This window comes from Lissotriton helveticus, chromosome 6 (assembly GCF_964261635.1).
Source record: "Lissotriton helveticus chromosome 6, aLisHel1.1, whole genome shotgun sequence".
Lineage (NCBI taxonomy): Eukaryota > Metazoa > Chordata > Amphibia > Caudata > Salamandridae > Lissotriton > Lissotriton helveticus.
In genome coordinates, this window is record NC_136067.1 from 669,896,605 (window position 1) to 669,913,443 (window position 16,839).

Sequence of the window (16,839 nt, forward strand, 5' to 3'; positions counted from 1 at the left end):
AGTTCATTTCTCATTTTTGGAAGTCATTCATGGAAGGGTTAGGCACAGAAGTCCGTTTTTCCACCAGCTATCACCCAGAGACTGATGGTCAGACAGAGAGGGTTAACCAAGAACTAGAACAGTATTTGAGATTGTTTCTTTTAAAACAAGAAGGAAATTGGTCAGATTATTTGTGGGCAGCAGAGTTTGCTCACAATAATGCAAAAAACGTATCAACTGGATTTTCTCCGTTTTTTATGAATTACGGAAGACATCCAAATTCAACCCTAGGCCAAGTTGATATCTCAGTCCCAGCGGTTGAGGAGATAGTTACACAATTAGAACAGGTGCATCTGAGTGCAACAGAAAATCTCCAAAAGGCCAAAGAAAAGTATAAAGTTTATGCAGACAGAAAGAGACGCGAAGGGCCTCAGTTAGAAATAGGGGACAAGGTTTGGTTAAGTACTAAGAATTTGAGACTCAAAGGCAATCGGAAATTTCAACCAAGGTTTATAGGGCCATACAGAGTAGAAGGAAGAGTGAACCCAGTGACTTATCGACTCCAGTTGCCATCAAGGCTGAAGATCCATCCAGTTTTTCACATATCCCTACTAAAGAAGGCCCCAGAGGGTTTGCGAAAAGAGTTGCCACCAAAACCTCTGCAATTCGAGACCGGTGCCGAGTTCGAAGTCAAGGAAATTCTCGATTCAAAAAGACTAAAAGGGAAACTATATTATCTTGTGGACTGGAAAGGTTATGGGCCAGAGGAGAGGTCTTGGGAACGAGAAGAAGATGTGCATGCACCCAGACTGACCAAAATCTTCCATCAACAATTCCCGACGAAGCCTCGGAAGGGAGAGTCTACCTTGTTGGAGGGTACTGTCAGGACGCCACAAATGCAGGTAGGGGCGACTGGGCAGGGAAGACCTAACCATAGCCAGACGTGCTGCATTCAATTGAATTGGTCCGACCTGACTCGAAGATGGCGCCTGAACAGGCCGCCAGAGTCAGGTCGGGGTTAGCATTCTAGCCCTGTTGCCGCTCTGCTGTGCTCTAGGTGAGGCGCGCGCAGCTGTCAAGCCGCGCACTTCACCAGGATTCCAACCGAGTCAGCAGTGTCTACCGCGTTCCTGAAATCTAGTCAGAAGTTACAGCTCATGTTATTTTTGTTTTAGTGGCAGGAAAAACAAAGAGGAATTAGCGTAGTTAGGTAACAAGAGCAACCATTCGTGAGAGAAAAAACGGGGCGGAATTCCTGAGCAGTCTTGGAGCCCGTGAGAGAAGACAAGTCGGCTGACGGTCTTTTGAGGAGGAGATTAAGCGGAACAATAAGCTAAGTGACAATCCCAGGAAAAACAGAAGTCAATGAAAAGTTTAATGCGTGATTGAAGTATCACTATACATGAGAGTCATCAAAAGTGGAATGTAATATTTGTTCTTAGTCAGAGTCAGTCAGTAATAATACCCAGCGTCAGAGGAGATGTCAAAGTAAACGCTTTACAGAAGGCGAATTAAAAGTGGTATTTATTTCCAGTTAGAGTCTGCATATGAAACGCACTACGACGTTTTAAAGAAGATAACAGTTTCTAAAACTATCCAGTAAGGTCAAGTCTCAGTTTAGCATAAAAATTAATGAGCAAGGAAATACAACTTACCGTGTAGAGGGTCCTCTTCAGCTAGACATCCTAAGTGAATCCTCCAGTCAACCTACAGGAAGGAAAAAGATAAAATCTATATATATATATATATTTAAAAACAGAGCACAAGAAAAGAAAAGAGTATCAACCATCCAAAACAAAGACACAGCAATAAACAGGGAATACCAATTAAAGAAATGTTCGCAAGAACATGAGAACGTAAGTGAAGTAACTAGGGAAGGGTTTCAGGGAAAGAATCAAATAAATAGTTTGTGTAACTAAACAATAATTTAACCTTACAGATCGACATCTCGACCTAGAACCAATACCATATAAGATGTCACAAAAGAAAAATCGTTAAGAAAAAGAATAGAAGAGAGGCAGAGTTCTGAAGGCTTAGGGTAAGCGAAGGTACAGATAAAACTCTAGAAATAGGTAGTGTAGTGTAGTAAGGAACTCATGATTTTTCTAACTCATTTCCCCACAGGTTATCTCAAGTAAATAGAAGTCTGCTGGACGGACTGACGAGGAACCCAACAGTACAGCCTCTTCTCTCTTTTTCTCTTTGTTATTTTATCCAATATCCCCCTTCCCTTAGAATAGCCTCACTAGAGACTTGTGACCTCAAGCTCTGTGTTGCTGTTTTGAGTGGAGTTGGGAATTAGCATCTCTGTTCCTGTGTAACCAAAGAGATACAGGATCTGACAGACATGGCTTGGCAGTTCGGGCTGGACTGTTCCCATAAGGCACTGGGTCGGACTGATTTGCATATAGCCATGTCTGAACTGGGGTGGCTGAGTGAACTAAAGAATGGTGATGGATTAAACCCAGATCAGTTGACTGGGGGTGAGTGTTTGATTTGCTCAAACGCTCCGTCCATCATCCCCTTTTGTATCGCTTTGTTCAAATTTACCAACACAACAAACGTGAAACAAAGAACATAAAGAAGACAACAGATTTGGGCCTATGTCATGGCATAAATCAATATGCATGGAACCAATTCCTCCCTAGTTAATTATATATATTTCTATTCAAAAACATGACAACAAGCAAACATTTTATGACATAGGATCCCTAGAATAAAGGTGGATGCGTTTCGAACCGGACCCTTTGTCGGGTTCTCATCAGGACCAAACAGAGAATCTGAAAGAAGAAAGACAAGTCTCCTTACAATCTATATAATTCAGTGTGTAAGAGAAGGCAAAAAAGCGGTCTCCGGTTTAAAGCACTCCCTACCTGAGCGATTCAAAGTGAAGCTTCAAGTGAAAAAAAGGAAGCGTAAACGTCTGTAGGAAAGGATAGACATTGTTTAGTTGTTTAGAAAGTTAGTGCCTATTGTCAACACAGAGAAGGTGGTGGACAACTGTTTACCTGTAAGTCGGCTGCTTGCAATGGAGTGTGGCAAAGGCTCCTTCAGCTGTTTAGTGGAGCGAGTTGGTAAGGGGCTGTGAAAAATCAAAAAGGGTTCAGTCAGGGTCGCACAAGGGACAAGTCGTGCAGGGAGCAGAGGGAGGCGAGAGGCGGACATTACCTTTAGCAGTGAAGCCGTCTGACCCAGCGTATATTAGAGAATGTTCAAGTAGCGTAGATTCAGTTGCGCTGTTGCTGGCCGTCTCCTGAAAAACAGGCGGGTTTTAAAAGCTTTAGAAGGCTGTGGCGTAACGGGGGAATAGTCCAAATCTTTCCCGACATACCTTTTCCACGGCACAGATTCCTCACATTCGTGCCGTACTAGAAACATTCATTGTGGTGCACGTATCCGGATGTTCGTGTGTGCCTCCGTGAGTCAATGAAATACAGGATGTCGGTGGGCGTAACATACAGGTCACATGGCCCTCACAAGGATCTTGGTAGTTGTAGTTTTAGACTGCCACATATAAAAGAAAATCCGAAAGGGCTTTTGTCGGTTGGGGCGAGTAATGTATTATAAAGAGTAGGTTACAAAACCCCGCGGCATTTCAGCAAATTCATTAAGTCCATTTGTAACTGTATCAAACCTCAAAATGAGTTGTGCTTCCCGATGGCTAAGTCTTGTTTCTATGTCACCCCCTCTTGAGTCACTTTCAATTTTTGACAAGACAGTCCATTTTATATCATTTTCAGTGTGTCCTTTAGATGTCCAATGGTTGACCAATGGGGCATTAGCCACTGATCTCCTCACCCTTGATTTGTGTTGAGTAATCCGCTGTCGGATTTCCTGTGATGTTTTTCCTACGTATAATTTCTGACACGGACACCGGATGCCATAAATGACATTTCTAGTTTTACAATTTGAAAAAACAGAGGGGAATATTATCAAGGGATTTATCTCCGCTTTTTTGGCTTTAAAAGCCAAGAAAGCGGAGATAAAATTATCTCCCTATCAGCAACAGGGTGCTAACACGCAAATTTGCATGTTAGCACCCTTTTTCTCTACGCTTCCCCTTGCCTCTCTAATGAGATGCAAAGGGGGCGTTCCAGAGAAAAATAATAGGAGAAATGTTGTTAAGCAACATTTCTCCTATTATCAAGGATTTTGCTAACCCTGTTAGTGATAAAAAAAAGCAGCGCTAACCGCGGTTAGCACTGCTTTTTTTACACCTGGGTGCATATTTCCAACGATGAGCGATATTTATCGCTAACGATGCTTAGCAACGAATTTTTTAACGCTAAGCATCGCCGGAAATTATCGCAGAGATAACTTGCCATTAGCAAGGTTTATCTCAGAAGTGATAAAAATCCTCATGCTAACTGCCAAATGAGAGATTATCGCTAGAAAACCAACGATAATCTCTCGAAGTTTGGCGTTAGCTTGATGATAGGGGCTCACAAACTTAGCCATGATATCCACCTTCCATAGAATATCATGGCTAAGTCAGGAAAATACCAGGTGTAAAAAAAGCAGGGTTAGCGAAATCCTTGATAATAGGAGAAATGTCGCTTATTTTTCTCTAGAGATGCAAGGGGAAGCGTAGAGAAAAAGGGTGCTAACATGCAAATTTGCGTGTTAGCACCCTGTTGCTGATAGGGAGATCATTTTATCTCCGCTTTCTTGGCTTTTAAAGCCAAAAAAGCGGAGATAAATCCCTTGATAATATGCCCCCTGGTATTTTCCTGACCTAGCCATGATATTCTATGGAAGGTGGATATCATGGCTAAGTTTGTGAGCCCCTATCATCAAGCTAACGCCAAACTTCGAGAGATTATCGTTGGTTTTCTAGCGATAATCTCTCATTTGGCAGATAGCATGAGGATTTTTATCACTTCTGAGATAAACCTTGCTAATTGCAAGTTATCTCTGCGATAATTTCCGGCGATGCTTAGCGTTAAAAAATTCGTTGCTAAGCATCGTTAGCGATAAATATCGCTCATCGTTGGTAATATGCCCCAGAGTGTTTCCAAAAGACTCCATTATATGAGAACACGTCTCCCTCCAGTGTGTTATCACAGCACACACAGGTTCCACATTTGTGATGTCCATGGATGGGCTGTAGGCCCAACATGCTTCTTAATGTGGACGTTTCTTTTTTAGGTAATGCTGCCCGTACCACAAAGTTTGCGATGCTCTTCTCTTTTTTAAAAGCGAACAGGGGTGGCTGCTTCAGGCTGGCTTCCAGATTCTTCACCAAATGGCAGTTTTGGTTGACAATTTTTTTGAGTTGGTTAGCATTTGGGCAGAAAGTGGTGACACAGACAATTCTCTGTAGTGGTGGCTTAGTTTTTTTCTCAAGTAGGGCTTCACGGGGTGTCCACCATGCCTTACGCATTGCATGCTTTAGCAATTTTTTTGGATAGCCTCTATCCATTAGGCGTTCGAGTAGATTTTGTGCATGGTCAAAGTATTCATCCTTAAATGTGCAATTACGCCTAATTCGTAAGAATTGGCCAAAAGGGAGATTTTGGCGAAGATTCCGAAAATGATTGCTTGTGTAATGCAATGCTCGGTTGCGATCTGTCTTTTTTCTATAGAGTGTGATTGCCAGTGTTCCTTCTGATGAGTAGACTTTCACATCCAGAAAGGTAATTTGATGTGGGGCATAATTGATTGTAAATTGAATGTCCTTTTTACGTCTGTTGAGCCAGGTCAGAAACTCGTTAAGTTGACCTTCACCACCATTCCAAATGAAAAAGGCATTGTCAATATACCTCATGTAATGACTGATGCATGTGGCAAAGGGATTGTTATTAAGAATGAATTTGGCATCAAATAGTCCCATGAATAAGACTGCCAATTCCGGCGCAAAAGGGCAGCCCATGGCTACCCCTTTAATTTGGTAGAAGAAGTCTGACCCAAAAAGGAAATAATTCTTTTGCAAAGCCAGTTTGGCAAGGGAAATGATAAAGTCTGTCGGAACCCTGACTGGTTGCTCCCTAGTGTCTAGAAAATAGGATAGGGTCTCAAGGGCATCCTCCTGCGGGATTTGAGTATATAAAGCAACTACGTCCATTGTGACTAGTAGTTGTTCAGATGGATCATACTCGATATTGGCCAATCTATTAATGAACCCAGTCGTGTCCTGTAAATGTGCTGGTACATCTGAGACAAGGGGTTTCAGGAAGAAGTCTATATATTTGGACACTGGTTCCCATAGAGACTCACAGCCCGAAATGATGGGTCTACCGGGATGGGTTTGTTTCACTTTTGTGAAGCTTAGGTAGAACATAAAATACTGGTATTCGAGGTTTCTTGTTTTGAAGAAAAACAGATTCTTTAGGGCCCAAAAAGCCTTGTTTAGTCCCCGTTTGTATGATGTTAGATAGTTGTCCTTGGAGTTCCACTGTAGGGTCTCTAGCGATCTTTCTGTAGCATTCCCTGTCATCTAGTTGTCTCATGACCTCTATTTGATATTTTTCTGTCTGCCATACTACAACTGCACCTCCCTTATCGGCTTGTTTTATTATCAAAGATGGGTCGTTTTTTAGGGAGAAGATGGCGTCCTTTTGATCTTTGGGTAGGTTGAATTTGATGTATTGTTTTTTAGACTCCATTTGAGTTATAGCCGATAGCAGTGTTTTTTCAAAAGTTATGACTTCTTTAGGAACTTTATTACCTGGGGGACAGAAATTCGATTTCTTCCAGAGGCCTGTTACTTCTCCATTCAATTCCATTTCCTGACCTTTAAAGAAAGTTTTTAGTCTAATTTTCCGACAGAATTCCAGGACTTCCAATTTCATTTTGACAAAATCTGTTTTCCTTGATGGAACAAATGAAAGTCCTTTTTCAAGTACTAAGGTCTCTGTGTTGGTAAGGGTCCTATCGGATAGATTAAAAACTGAAGAAGTTCCTAGTTTTTGTAGAATTGGCGTCTCGTTGTCCTTTCCCATGGTTGGGAGTTGTATCGGGGTCTGACCCTGGATCTCCGTTAGCCTCTGCCTAAAAAAGGTTGCGGATTATTACTTTGTTGATGTTGATTAGATTGACCTCCTCTCCTATTTGTGCCACTAGTGTCTGGTTCACTTGTACCTGTTTCAGAGCCTGATTAAGATGAGGTATCCGAAAAGGTCAGGAATTTGTTTCTTGATCTCCCTTGTGAATTTTGCAGGTATCTCCTAGAGTCTGACCGGGTATAAAAATCCTTGTTTAGGTACGGGTAGGTGCCTTCAAGGGAGAAGTTGTTTTTGTCTGTTTCAAATTTGTTGGATTTTTGCACCACTGTATAGTCCTTAAACTCAAGGATTTCCTTTTCAACCTTTTCTAATAGGGTTTTTGCATCATCAATCAGCTGATTGTTTTTAATTTCAGCTTCCAAAGATTCTATTTCCTCTAGTTGTTTTTTGGACAAACGTGAAGCGGTCTCTACAGTTAATACCATAAGATCACGGCTGCATTTCGTTTCAATGCAGCTGAAACCTTTTTTGTACTGAGGATCCTCTGTAAATACCATGGGAATATTTCGAATCTGAAGGCCCCAGGGATCGTTCCGGCTCTCAAATGTTGGATTAGGAAGTGCCCATGTAAATCAGCCCTGATTTGTTTTTTCTTTAGTCTTATCAGTTTGTCAGACTCATTTTGAGTCTTCGCAGTGACGCTCAGAGTAGCAGAAACAAAAGCCGGTGGAGCGCTAATCAGTCTTTGAATATGCTGTTTGCTGTAAGCGAACGTGTCACTATCATTCATAGTCCTACTGTTAGTCTGTCCAACGTCTTGTTAGTAATTGAAAACCAAAAACACAACACACATGGATAAACAGTGAAAGTAAAATCTCTTTTGAGGCTGGGAACCCGACCTCCAAACAAATGCCAAAAAACACTATTAATTGCAAATAGTGAAGCCTCGCGGATATGGAATCCGCTTTATGCTCAAAAAACAACACAAGGGCTTTGACTCAGCCTCAGTAAAGCAGAGTCTATGTACTAAATAAACACCAAAAAGCAAGTACTGAGTTCTACTTTGAACAGCAGCTATTTCAACAGGCTAATAACCAATGAATTATTAACCATGTGATTGGATTTAATCCATCAAAGTTTTATTTATTTTTCTTCAGAAGTTCAAACAAACACATAATAGAAAATCTATTTATAAATATGTGAAACATCTAAAAGTTTCTAAAGACAGACGTGCACAAGGCAATACACAAAGAATGTGAAGCATTCATACAATCTGTTACAAAACCAGACTCACATATCCATCATGTCAAACAATCACGCCTTCAAATTTACCAACACAACAAACGTGAAACAAAGAACATAAAGAAGACAACAGATTTGGGCCTGTGTCATGGCATAAATCAATACGCATGGAACCAATTCCTCCCTAGTTAATTATATATACATTTCTATTCAAAAACATGACAACAAGCAAACATTTTATGACATAGGATCCCAAGAATAAAGTCGACGCGTTTCGAACTGGACCCTTTGTCCGATTCTCATCTGGACCAAACAGAGAATCTGAAAGAAGAAAGACAAGTCTCCTTACAATCTATATAATTCAGTGTGTAAGAGAAGGCAAAAAAGCGGTCACCGGTTTAAAGCACTCCCTACCTGAGCGATTCAAAGTGAAGCTTCAAGTGAAAAAAAGGAAGCGTAAACGTCTGTAGGAAAAGATAGACATCGTTTAGTTGTTTAGAAAGTTAGTGCCTATTGTCAACACAGAGAAGGTGGTGGACAACTGTTTACCTGTAAGTCGGCTGCTCGCAATGGAGTGTGGCAAAGGCTCCTTCAGCTGTTTAGTGGAGCGAGTTGGTAAGGGGCTGTGAAAAAATCTTCTTCTCTGCATCACCCACATCAGACCGAATCAACACTCGCCCCATCCATTCTTTAGCAGCGTCCCAATCCCCATAAACCAATCCCTGCAGTGGTGTCCCCGCATACAGCAAAGACGAGGAAAAGGAATGTGGGGAAGACACACTTGTAGATGTTACAGGAACTGGGGACACTAATGTCTGTATGGTGGGTGTAAGCGAGAGGGGTAGTGAAGAGCCAGGGGCAATGGGTACAGCAGATCGGTCTACAATTGCTGTAGTCACAGCCGATTGGAGCCAAAGAGGAAATGAGGGGTGCTCAATCTGAAGCGGCCGGGTCAGGGGAGCCAGAAGTGGCAGCATGGGGTGTTGGTGAGGCTGCTGTGTATACCATTTGTGGGGCAGAAGGAGGGAGTGGCTGCGCATCTAACAGATCCTCCACTAAAGGATCGCCTTCATCACGTGTGACATAAGACTTATAGCACTGCAATCTAAACTTTCAGTCCACGCATTCTATGCCCTTCTCTATCTTCTTCCTCTTGTACGCTATCGCCTTTTGCATTACTGTGTGCATTTTTACTTCTCCGGGCCTCCTTCTCTGCCCTCATCAATCTTTGCTTAGCTTCCTTTTGCCATATCTGAAGATTGTCAAACATAGACTGCCTGCTTCTTTTTGCAAATAATGTATCCTGCAAGAAGTACAACTTCTGTTCATCAAAGGTACCTGTCAAAGGCCCCTATAACTTGGCATTGTCCCTCGTATATTTGTGCCATAATGTACTAAACATAATAGGGCTAAGGCCATATTTAACATACATGTCGAAGTTTGGGGTGCCTTCCGGAGGCGCAGGCTGCCTCTCCTCCAATCGAGCATCAGCAGAGCAACAACGGCACCTGGGATAGCAAAACTTGCTAAACAGGGCAGCTTCAAGAATACAGAAAGACAAATTCACTACTTGCACCCGACAAGTGACTTACCAATTCCTCCCCACAAGTGCCTCCTCGGACTGCATTAAACGCTCAAAACCCAAGGACCGGTCTGCAGACTGCACCAATTCTTCAAATCAGACTCCATATCACGAGTCTCAAACACTATCCAAACCCCAGGCGTTTTCATGAAAAAAGGCCAAATTACCAAGTCGCCTAGCAGAAGGTCCACAGCCACCCTGTATCTCCAAAGCGGTCCACGGACCTATTGATTCCACAAACAAACCAAGAAATGATCTCCAATCCATAGATATAAAACGGTGCAATTTTTACCAGAAATCAAGACAAACTTACCTTGTACACACAGGTCAAACAAAGGTATTCTCCACTTTCGACTCTTCTGACCAAACAGCCAATTCCAAGGGTTTCGCCTTTCAGGACTCTATGACCACTAGACGAGGCGCCGCCCGATAAGACAGGCGGGGCAGCTGCGAGCACTAAGCTTGGCCATGAGGAGATCTCCGGTCTGCCCTTCCCACCTGACACAACCCGGGGGGACACCCGATGGAGTTCCTGTTCGGGCACGAAATGTAGGAAGTGGCCTGATTAGGGTCACCCGGGTCACTCATGACCACCTCTTTGAGTTCCCAATAAATGAAGTTGAGAAGACAGTAGAGAAAACAAACCAAAGCATTTATTAATATTGCGCTACAGCAGAGCCCAGTCTGACCCGTCTCCTGAGATGACTGCCGAGGGACAGACCCCTGTCTACACAGTAACACAAAATATACATTTCCAACACCTCTAAAGTTCCGCCCAAGCTTGAATTTTCCAGCTCAGGACATGGTGAACAAAGAAGGCAAACAAGGATGAGATATGGCACAGAGCTGGGTACATGCTATCTTAACCCCAAGTCCACTCGGCCGGTGTCTACCATTATAAGATGTGGGACTGAGTCTAACTAACAGCAAAGGTATGCAATAATAGATAGTACATTCATTAGTGCAGCAAAGCCTCAACCTTGAGAAGTGCGACCTGGAGGTGCAGGAGCTGCCTTTCTGCTGAGGCAAGCATTATGAGACAGGAGGTTGATCTCAGTAACAGAACAAGATTGCACCAAGAAAGATGGCGCCATGAATGCTAACTTAACACGGAATAGAGTTCAATCATAGCAAAGGGAGCATTTAGATTCTGTGCTTTACGGGAATAACATTTCAAATCTAACATTTCCACAGCTTGGTCTAACATGGGATCTTCAGGTAAGCATCTTCCCCTCTAGCCTCAAATTAAAACCCGAAATCTCTGATTTCTTATAAGCTGTCCTGTAAAGTTTTCAAATTTGTTTATGGTTGCCAGAACTCTTAAAGGCAGATTTATGAAGGCCTTGCGCCGCTGGTGTGTCATTTTTAACATGGGAAAAAGTGACGCACCGGCGGCGCAAGGCCTTCATAAATATGGCCCTTAGAGAGGCTCGGCATATCTACTGGTTCTGAGTCTTGTTGTGCCCTAGATAAAAAATTGTGCCTCCTGACTACTAAATTAGGTGGCTTGCAAAAATGCTTCTCAAGTTTCTTAACTGCTTTCTAGTACTCATCTAGTTGTTCGTCTTCATCCTGTGGTATATAAATAAATAATACCGGATCTATTTTTGAATGTATGAATGAATAACAGATAGCTCAATAAAATAAGAGTCAAGATTCGAGGTAGTAGGAGTTTCTGCAGGTTTATTACAGCATAAGGACAGGATCGGGACAACCTGCATAGGATGACCCAGCAGCTGCTGGGGCCGGGTCTGGGATGAGCGCGCTAGCTTTTAATAACAATACATCAACTTATATACATAGCGCAAACACATAGCATTACATTGCAGTAGGCGTAACAGTGGGTGGAGCAGAAGGCGTGACGCGTAGCAGTCGCGAGAGATAACAGTAAAAGTAGGTGTAACTGGGAGTATACATGGACATGTGATGCAAACGTAACAGAATATGTCATGAATGGGCGGAATCATTGGAGGGGGCTACCTAAGGAGCCGGGACCTCTAACCTAATGGTGCGCGTAAACTGGCAATGACGTGTTACTAGGAGAAGCTGGGGGCTACGAACTCTGTGCTAGGAGCAGAGACTTGAGTCTGGAGGGTCGGAGCGACATGTGCCTGAACCCTATCTGGTATCTGATGTTTAGGGAACATGTTGATATAAACTAGAAGTCATGAGAGGAAAAGCTAACTTGATTCTAAGACTGGACCATGCATTATTCTACATGTAGTGTGTGATGAAGAATATTAAATGACCATTAATACAGTATTTCTCTAACGTGGAGCCGAATAGGCTAGACAATGACGGAAACTATTGATGCAGTTCAGTAGCTTAGGAATGCAGAGAAGAAGGACTGAACTGATAGCTGGAATCATAACATACTCTTGGCAGACTCAGAGGCAGAGCCAAGCTGCACCGGGCACTGCGAGGCAGGAAGTAAGTGAAGGGTCGAGGATACAGGTGGGGGCTGTATCGCTCCTCAGCGAGGCTTTCAGGAGACAGGAGCTGAATCTGTGGTCCGGGCCCTGTTGAGGCCTAGAAACGGGGACTTTATAATGAAATAACGTGCACACTGAGAAACGTGGCAATATAACTTTACATAGGCCTGATATTCGTAGTATTCACGAGGACTGGAAACTGACATACCAGAGGTGGACACAACTGTAATTGCGTCATTAATCAGACATGGGGAATAACATATGCATATTGGTCATGCACACATAACCTATGATGGATGCGGCGTAGGGACACAGAACATGGCAAAATTTACTTTTCCACATTCCCTCCTTGTCACTACGTTTCCATCAGGAAACATCAATATTCATGATACCATCTATCATTTCATACAGTACCATTTGCTCGTCTCGAATTGTCTTGGAACGGGATTTAGAACGGGGCTTGGGACTAGGAATACAAGAGGTAGCACACATGCTGCAAATCGCAGGGCCACATTGTATACAGAGGCAGCAGCTGAATATGATCGCTACTGCAATACCTAGAAAGGACAGGACTTTCCATCCCCATGCGGAAATTATATTCCAGAACCAACCGGACCATGTCCAGGTGCCTGGATCTTGGTGTAACAGATGGGCAATTTTATGGAGTCTGGTTATAGCTGAATAAACAGACGGCGCGTTATTTGGAATGAAAATGCAGCAACTAGATCCGATGACTCTACAGGCCCCGCCCCTATCGGCCAGTATGACGTCAAGGACGAGACGATTTTGCAAAACGACAAATCTCATAGCAGATTGTTCTTCGGTTAGGTTACCTAGAGCAGAGGCAGTCTCATTTACTACAGCTTCAAGGGTTCTTGTTAACCTACGGATCAGTTTACTATTCTGGACAGGTCCTACAAAGAAGAAGAAGCCTTTATTGAAATCTGTATACTGTTCTAGAGTAGTTTCAGTATAATCGACAATTGGGGACTCCCTTCTATGTCTAATGTGTACTAGATGTGTGTTTCTGTGATAATCAGATGGGGCTAGGAAAACAGGTGGCAGTAGGAAGGCAATGTAACAGGTTCCCTCCCAATCGAGGGGCAGACGGACATATGCGGTCTGACCACAAATAAAATAAGAATGACGTGAAGCTTTGAAAACAGATTTCCCACTGTCACTATACTGGATAACAGTAGTACATTCACTATGTCCTACATGTACAGAACCATGACTACGGACACATAATTCGCCTTTGACAGGTAGTACTGAAATAGCAGGTAAGCCTGGAGTAGTATCAGACTGAACATTCAGGACCATAAAATTCGACGAATAATTACCTAAATTATATACTTCATTTTCTAGATCTAAACCTGTTCTGTGGGGGAAACCTTGCTTGTCTGAAAAACATGTACTGTTAAGAAAAGACATATCTGTTGAGGATGGCGTTAACGTGGACCATGCTCCACACGAACCATTATGTGAGAATGGATAAGGAAAGAGTGGCAGAACTCCCTTCGGTGTCTGGAAAGGGGGGAGTCGACCACACACCCAACAATTAGTGGCATTGCTGGTCTGGTGTGAGTAATGTAACATACGGATAAATGTGTTGTTGCGCATAGCGAGGCGGTATGAATATTCGTGAGGAGGCAGATCACTAAACGTGTGCTCTGCTGTAGCATTAGCAGACATATTACATGAGGAACTGAAAAATACAGGAAAAATGCGTAACTGGTGCAGGAAATCATTATGCTGATGAATAATACGAAACTCAGAAAAACGATACATTGAATTGAACTTCGACTGACTCTCTCACTATGGGGGTCTATTTTATACATGTCAGAAACAGTCTAACCGTTTCACCTAGGGGAGGACTTATACAATCAAACTGACTGACTTATTTTACTAGACCGGAGCTTTTGCTTATACTCCTGCTGCGGAGTTTTCTCTAACCAGGGAGGGGTTGTAGTAATGTCTTTTGCGGGACAGTCCTTTAAAACAATGTTCTGGCAATCTTTCGAATCCTGGGAAATGTTTTTAGAAACGGATTTCAATCCTTTAAAAAGTTTAATATGAGAAAGGTGGATCCATCCTTTTCTGCCTTCCAACTTGACGGCTGTACGGGTGGTGAGGAGGACCTGACGGGGCTCCTTCCAACGAGGCTCCAGCGGACTTGATCGGTCAAAATTCCGGACCATCACTAGGGAACCTGGAACGATTTCATGCGGTGCCACCTCGGTATTGTCTGGAAATGCGGCAGCAACCTGTGAACGACATGAGTTGAGGGCAGACATCAAGGAAGCTAGGTAATCTGTCAGCATATTACATGAAACATCGGTAATACTTCGGGGTCTAGGAGTACCCCACATATTAGGGGGGCGGCCGAATACGACCTCATACGGGGACAGACCTGATCTGGAATGTGCGACCATGCGCATATAAAACAAAGCAACTGGCAGAGCTACTAGCCAGTCCACACCTTTTTCTTTACAAACTTTGGCAATACGGATTTTCAGGGTTTGATTATGTCTCTCGACTAGACCGGCTGCTTCAGGATGGCGTACACAATGGAACTTCCACTGGTACCCTAACAACAGGGAAACGTGCTTCATCAGTTCAGAGGAGAATGGCTGGCCGTTATCAGAATATACGACTCTAGGGAGTCCGTATCTAGGGAAGAATTCACGAACCAACTGCTTGGCAGTGGTCGCGGCTGTGTAATCTGGGACTGGATATGCTTCTGTCCACCTGGACAAAGCGCATACAACTACAAGGACATACTTGAAACCTCGACATCGCTCCATTTGAATATAATCCATCTGGAGGACCTCAAAAGGGTGGTCAGGGGGCTGGAAACCACCTTGTTCCACCGGGACACTTTTACCTGGATTAAACTGACAACATATCATACAGGTACGGACTTTCTGCTTGGCTGCAGCTCGTAAATGTTTGTTGAACCAAATGTTCTGGATACTGTCTAACATAGCTTTTTCTCCTAAATGTGCTGGACTATGTGCGGTATTGATAATGACTTGAACCATAGAATCGGGGAGAAACCATGTGGCTCTACCCTTCGTTAACCATCCTTGATCTGTCTGGACCCCTCCTTGTTCAGACCATTTCTTGATTTCGTCGGGAGTAGCATGTAACTGGATATCTATGACATCTTGTGTAGGGTCCTTAACTGTCATGCATGTAATCGGATCTGGAGTATGTATTATGTTAACTGGAATGTCTGGATTCTGTGCTGTAAGCTTGGCTGTGCGATCTGCTAGATCATTACCTTGGGAAATAATGTCAGTAACTTTCGTATGTGCTTTGCATTTCATGATGGCAATGGATGTCGGTAAATGTATGGCATCTAACAGGGCTTGAATAAGGAGACCATGCTGAATCTTGGTTCCATGAGAAGTCATAAAACCTCTCTCCTGCCAGAGCACTCCGAAGTCGTGTACAACTCCGAATGCGTAACGTGAATCTGTGTAAACATTAACTTTCAGGTTCTTGGCATGTATACAGGCTTGTGTCAGAGCGACTAGCTCTGCTGCTTGAGCGGACAGGGTATCAATACGGTGGGTTTCAATAACTTCGGTGTCGGTAGTCACTGCATACGCGGCGACTAGTTCTCCTGTACTAGTTCTCATACATGAACCATCCACATAAAGTGTCAGGTCGGGGTCTGGTAACGGAATGTCTGTCAGGTCTTGTCTTGGCTTTGTCGTAATGTTAACTACTTCCACACAGTCATGTGTGGCTGGATTTGAATTAACTGATGGTAACAGTGTAGCAGGATTCAGGACGTTGCAGCGTCTAATTTCTATGTGTGGCTGGAACAGTGTCAATTCATAACCTGTTAAACGTGCAATTGTCAAGTGCTGAGTTTGTGTTCGGTTCAAAAGAACTTCTACGGAATGTGGAACTTGTACTGTCAGGGAGTGTCCTAAAACTATGGAATCACTTTGTCTGATAGCTAGTGCTGTGGCTGCAACTGACTTGAGGCACGCAGGCAACGCCTGGGCGACTGGATCTAATGTGCTCGAAAAATAAGCACAGGGCTTGTATTGTCCTGCTTGATCTTGTGTGAGAACAGATAATGCTGTACCTTCGCGTTCAGTAACAAAAAGTGTAAAAGGCTTACTGTAGTTCGGTGTAGCTAGAACTGGAGCTTGGCATAAAGCTTTCTTTAACTCGTTGAAACTCAGTGTATGTTCAGATGTCCAAGGGAGGACAGTCGATACGGCTGCCTCCTGTGTCGTTAACTGTATCAGTGGCTTGGCTAGAAATGCATACTGGGGGATCCATTGTCTACAATAAGAAGTAAGGCCAATAAAGGCACGTACCTCCTTCTGGGTTCTGGGCTGGGGAAGACTCGCTATTAACTGGATACGGTCTGGTGTCAACTGCCTACCCCTCTTGGACAGCAAGTGTCCTAAGTATACCACTTGCTGGACACAGAATTGAAGCTTCGAAGGTGACACCTTGTGCCCCATCTCGGCTAGAAAATACAAAACTGTAAGTGATGCTCGCTCGCAGTCACGTTCAGAACGGGCTGTGATCAGTAGATCATCGACATACTGGAGTAGGGCAGTGTCAGTTGGCATGTGAATGTTGTCTAGTTGTCTCTTGAGTGCTTGACTGTAAATACTAGGGCTTTCTGTGA